Source organism: Vulpes vulpes, chromosome 1, assembly GCF_048418805.1.
Source record: "Vulpes vulpes isolate BD-2025 chromosome 1, VulVul3, whole genome shotgun sequence".
In the NCBI taxonomy this organism is placed as follows: domain Eukaryota; kingdom Metazoa; phylum Chordata; class Mammalia; order Carnivora; family Canidae; genus Vulpes; species Vulpes vulpes.
In genome coordinates, this window is record NC_132780.1 from 10,217,808 (window position 1) to 10,223,998 (window position 6,191).

General features: G+C 48.1%; 1 long non-coding RNA gene across 2 annotated transcripts in view; it reads left to right on the plus strand.

Moving 5' to 3' along the window:
• LOC140598293 (uncharacterized) overlaps positions 1-5,929 on the plus strand; it is a 30,368-nt gene extending 24,439 nt beyond the window's left edge. Inside the window, exons 2-4 of one of the 2 annotated variants that reach the window (XR_012000584.1) lie at positions 1,008-1,190; positions 1,619-1,668; positions 3,509-5,929. This is a non-coding gene — a long non-coding RNA (uncharacterized lncRNA). The remainder of the gene's footprint in view (positions 1-1,007; positions 1,191-1,618; positions 1,669-3,508) is intronic. The other variant, XR_012000585.1, reaches the window with a different exon arrangement.
• The last annotated feature ends 262 nt before the right edge of the window (positions 5,930-6,191 follow it).

Genomic DNA, 6,191 nt, shown 5'->3' on the forward strand with positions numbered 1-6,191 from the left:
CTTTTTTTGGTAAGACATGGAAACAAATAATGGCAATATGATTGATGAGGGCTAGAAGAAAGTGTATGACAGGAGCTCTGTGGTTTCTAGGTAATCACTCAGGGGCATTTAAAGGTTTCAGAATTTGGAAAATATTGAGAATAGTGAGAAGATGTTATTTAGAGTGGACCAAAAGACTGGGGAAATAACAGGTGGGGGAGACTGAGAGAAATTACCCCATCAGCATGGGCAAAGCAAGTGAGGACCCCACAGAACAAGTGTCAGAAGAGCTGAGATCTAATAAGCATTTCAACATTTCATGTCCAAAAGGTAGCTCTTTGGTAAATTTTCCCCCAAGTGTTTTCCCGTAAAATACTCAGTTTCCCAGGTCACAAACTGGAATCAATATTCCCTCTGTGTTGAACAAGCTCAAAGCTTCAGAAAGAGCAGTGAGGGCTTGCATTCTGAATGCACTTTTCTTCCTTTTCTTTTACTTTTTTAGTTTATTTTAAGGAGAGAGCTCACGAAAGTAAGTAGTGAGGCAGTGTGAAGGGACAGAGGGAGAGGGAGAGAACCTAAAGCAGACTCCCTGCTGTATATGGAGCCTGACGTGGGGCTGGATCCCACGACCCTGAGATCATGACCTGAGCTGAAATCAAAAGTCAAATGCTTAATGGTCAGGGCCACTCAGACGACCCAATGGATGGACTTTTCAAGTGTGTGTGGGGACATGGGGGACTCGATGGATGCCTTTCCTGAACTCTGTGGCCGGTGAAGTTTGTCCTGGGAGTTCTGATTGCTGTATTAGCAGGAAACCCGTCAGTGGGAGATACTTTCAACACAACAGGGGCTGTTCCTAAATAGGAGTGATAATATTTTTGATCAAAAACGAGAATTCTGGGTGAAGCAGTGCAGTGGATGTTCCTCATAGCTAACTGTGGTGGAGGAAATAGGATAATTCATTCACTGTTCCAGTGTTTCCATGAATTAGTTGACAGGAAAATCCAAACCTTTAAACTTTGTTTCAGAAGCGACAAGTGAACATCATCAACAGAGAGAAGGCAGCTGATGGTCCGTTGTCAGCATGACTCTTTGGTCCAGATGAAGCTTCCAGTCTCTTGGGGTATGACCCCTGCCAGTGGGGTCGCAGAAACCTAGACTGAATTCCACTCATCAGAAGGAACGTTGTACACTAGGACCCCCAGAGTCAGGTAGGTGCCCTGGAGGTGGGCTGTGTTCAAAATCTGAGCCCAACCATTTTTCTGGTTTGCTGGTCACCAGAGAAACCTGACCATGTTCCCTAGGCCCTGGCACTGCCCTGTCAGCAGTATCTTTCCATCTGTGCAGGATCCCATCATGAGCCCAAGGGTTCCGGAGGACGTGGTTGGTCACAGGGCTTCAAGGAGGAGCCACCACTGACTCTGTGAGCTGGCAGCTGTGTGCCGGGAGGCGGCACATGGACTGGGGTCACCCCCACAGATGTTACTGGTTCCTGTTCTCCTTCCTGATTGTGTGAAGACAGATGGTGTTTACAGGGAGAAGGAGGGATGAGTCTTCTGACTACAGGAGTGTTTGCTTCTGTCGCTCCCCTGGTGGTGGTGGACCTTGATTTGTGTTTCTTGTGGTTTTGTTCTTTTAGTATCTTCAAGCTCCACGAGGAAAGGAAACAAAAGATCCTTGGGACAAAATGTAGGTTGGATTACTACTGTCTTTGTAGTTGGGCCCGTGAAGCACAGACACACAGAATACAAGCAAGACCGAAGGATGTGGGTGGTGAATGTGCCCCAACCAGTGACTCTGTGACTCTGTAGCTGCAACATCCAGGCTGTTCTGGCCACCAGCAGGGCTTGGTCACACAGCACCACAGGCTGCAAGACAGAAAGGTGTTGCTCCAGCTGGGGCCTCACTCTGGTCCATGCATCTTGTCAGCACAATTTGTGAATCCTAGAGTTTCATAGATCAGAAGCCAATGATATAGCCAATGATCACCCAAAATTATTTATTTATTTATTTATTATTCATTCATTCATTCATTCATTTATTTAGGAGAGCAAGAGAGGGAGAGAGCATGGGCATGAGGATGCGGAGTAAGGGAGCAGAGGCAGAAGGAGAGAGAGAATCCCAAGCCGACTTTCCACTGGGGGCAGAGCCTGACACATGGCTCCATCCCAGGAGCCGTCAACCATGAGCTCAACACCCAAGTGCTCTGATAATCTCCCCATTTAAGGGCCAAATTAACACCTTTAATTCCCCATTGCCATGTCCAGTCACGCATTCACAGGCTGGGGAGCAGGCATGGACATCTCTGGGTGTAACTCTTCTGCCTACCGCCCTCAGTTTCCACTGTCTCCTCCCTGGGGCCCTCTCCACCTGGTAAGCAGAGCGATACCACTAGAACAGCATCATGTAAGATAGATCATGTCACTTCTGGAAAATCAATCAATCCAAAACCAGTCTCTTTACAGACTTCTAGTGGCCCCATCAAATAAGGCACAGAGTCCCTCATGTGGCCCCCAGAGCCCTGCATGATGGGTGCCCAGGCTTCAGGCACACTGGCTGCTCCAGGATTGGGGGCAGGTGGGTGTGAATAGGGAGGGTGGGTCTCCCCAGCCTTTCACTCATGGAGGGATATTTCATTTCTTTTTATTGTGTGGTGAGGTCGTGAAGAGTAAGCCTCCGGGTCATTTTCTCCCTGAAGACTTCCTCCATGTAGCTCTCTAGACGTTGTGCTAGCCTTCCTGTGATCATCGGCTCAGCACGTGCCAGCAGCTTTATGGATTCGGCCTGTACCTTAGTGAAACAGGCCTGTGAGTGGTTGATCCAGCTGGACCAAAGAATAACAGAATCTGCGATTACACCCTTGTCTGAAGTCCCCACTGTGGGAGGATGGCGAATAGTAGCTATTACCATATTGAACTATGATCCTTTTCTGCTATATTTTGAGGGGGGCTCAAAACCACAAGTAGTATTTTTGTCTCTAGGATTCACCTCTACATAACTGATGCCATATTTTGGTTTCGTTTTTTAAATTGTGATATAATTGACACACAATGTTATTGTAGTTTCTGGTACAACAGAACTAGTATTGAACAGAAAGCCTAGTTAATACCTGTTACCACACATTACAAAATTTATTTTTCTTGTGATAAGAACTGTTAAGATCTAATCTCTTAGCAACTTTCAAATATGCTAAAAAGTGTTATTAACTGTAGTCCTCATGCTGCGCATTACATCCCCAAGACCTTTCTTATATTATAATCAGGTGTTTGTACCTTTTGAGGATCTTCACCATTACGTTTCCCATCCCACTCTGCTTCTGGCAACCACGTGTTTATTCTCTGTATCTGTGAACTTGTTTTTTTATTTTTGTTTTTATGATCCACATGTAAGTGAGGTCATATGGTATTTGGCTTTCTCTAAATTATCTCATTTATCATATTGTTCTGAAGGTCTATATATGGTGTCACAATTGGCAAGATTTCCTCCTTTTAATTAATTAATTAATTGATTAACTTATTTATTTATTTAGAGGGAGCACGTGTAAGCAGGGGTGCCACAGAGCCAGGATAGTTGGATGTGAACATATGAAGAAAGACTCAGAATCTCACTGAATTTTCATCCGAGACCTGGACTCAGACCCTGAGGCTGCGGCAGGAGGCGCGGGAGCAGCAGCAGCGGCAGGCAGAGGAAGAAGCCGGCGGGCCCGAGAGGCCCAGGCCTGGGCGCAGCTCAAGGAGCAGGAAGTGCTGCAGCTGCAGGAGGAAGCAAAAATTTCATTACCCGAGAGAACCTGGAGGCACGGGTGGAAGAAGCATTGGACTCGCCGCCGAAGAGCTACAATTGGGCCATCACCAGGGAAGGGCTGGTGGTCAGACCACAGCATAAGGGCTCGTAAGGGTCCAGTAAGGACAGTGCCCACCCAGGGACCATGTGTGTATGGGGTAGGAGGGTTGGGCCTGATCTGGCATAGATCTGTTGATGCTGCTTAGGAAGAAGGAGGCTCAGCCTATTGCAGTGTCCTCCTCACACTCTGCCCTGCACCCACCACCTGGTTGGCAGTTCCCATACATACTGTCCTGTTCTACACCCATGTACGACTCAGCAAAGCAGCAGACCTTAGAGGTTTCCAGCTCGCAGTGGCGCGGAATGGACCACATTCCCCTCGATCAACTAGGTCATTTACTAAGTGTCATCAAGGACATGGACAGAGGTTGGCAAATTACAGTCCTTTGGCCCAATCTGTCCTACTGCCTGTTTTTGTAAATAAATTTTATTGGAACACACACACACAAAAATGGACTCAGACACATTGCTTTGTCACTTCCAGCTTTATTAAGAGAGCTAGCAGATTGGCTATAGGAATGATTAACTTTGGGAAGCAAAGAAAAACACTTTAACTTCAAAGGGTGAAAGACTAGGCTATTGACTCAAGGAGGGGGAGTGGAGGAGCTGTATCTGGAGACAATGTAGTCAAGAGTCAGTGTGCCAACTCAGGTCTTCACGTGTCCTCAGGGTGCCCAGGACTAGAGAAGCTCCACAGCTTGTTCCCCATGCAGGGTGAAGGGCAGAGGGAGACAGGGAGAGAATCTCAAGCAGACTCCGAGCTGAGCTGAGCTGAGCTGAGCACAGAGCCCAATGTGGGGCTCAATTTCAAGATTCCGAGATCATGACCTGAGCTGAAATCACGAGTTAGACATTTAACCAACTGAGCCACCAGGTGCCCCCAAATATCCTTCCTTTAAATAACTGAATAATATTCTGGGGCACCTGGGTGGCTGAGTCGGTGAAGCATCTGCCTTTGGCTTGGGTCATGATCCTGGGGTCCTGGGATCCACCACTGTGTGGGCTCCCTGCTCAGAGGGGCGTCTCCTTCCTCTTCTCCCCCTCTCCCCACTCGAGCTTTCTCTCTGCCAAAGAAATAAAATCCTTTAATAATTATTTAAAATAGCTGAATAACATTCCATTTTACAGACATACCACATTATCTTTATCGTTTCATCCATGAATGGACACTTGGAATTCTTTGCTTTAGTTTTACAGGTTAGGATAAAGAGGACTGATTCGCAAAGCTCCTGTAAACCGCAATGTGGCAACGATCTGTCCTACTGGTGGAATCAGTAGAATTATACTATTTTGGGAAATGTTTCCCAGATTCCCAGGGTTCTTGAAAATGACATAGGGCGAATTTTGGGAATAGAGATTTCTGGCGTGTATGTTCCTGTGGCCAAGTCTGCAATAAACACTTTCCTCTGAGTGGGAGGAGCTGCAGGGGTGTGGGCAGAAGGTGTGGGTGGGTCACTCTAGCCCTGGGCAGGCAGGAAGATTAAGAAGAGGGATTCAATACAACAGGAACCCTCGCTTACTTGATATGGAGTCCTACCATGAATCCTTGAATGTAAAATAAGTATTCACTGAATGAGTCTCAAATTCCCTCAACCGCAGATATCGCATGTGTGCAGGGGCTTCACACACACACACACACACACACACACACACACCCCTCTCAGAACCTCCAGGATCCTGGACAGCTCCAGGCAGGCAGCTGCAGTGTAGGAATGGCCCATATGATGTCCCTGGGGCAGGTGTCTCTGAGGAGTGGGGACCTGCATGGAGGCTGGAGGGCACCGTGGAGCTGGGTGCTGACACGCAAGGGGGAAGCAGCATTGTGCACGACAGAGCACATCTCTCTGCAGCAGCTGTGCACACAGGGTCCCCGGGGCCAGGCTGCCAGTGTTTGGCCCCGATAGGAAACCTGTACTAGGGGATCCCTGGGTGGCGCAGCGGTTTGGCGCCTGCCTTTGGCCCAGGGCGCGGTCCTGGAGACCCGGGATCGAATCCCACGTCGGGCTCCCTGCGTGGAGCCTGCTTCTCCCTCTGCCTGTGTCTCTGCCTCTCTCTCTCTCTCTGTATCTCTCATGAATGAATAAATAAAATCTTAAAAAAAAAAAAACCCAAACAACACTTGTTGTTGTTCCTCTGCTCAAAGCCCTTCTGTTGCTCACCTGTGAATCACATCAAACCCCAAAGTCCTCCCCGCAGCCCACAGGTCCTACGTTGGAGCTACTAGGAATGCTGGTTTGCAAGAAGATGCCAGCAGGTCTGTCAAGTTAGCGCCTGAGTCGAGAAAGTCTTGCAATGAAGAAAATGTCAGCGGAAATCTACAGGGCGCTTAGTGACGTGGACCGACCGCCTTCTGGGCCAGGCTCCTCCCC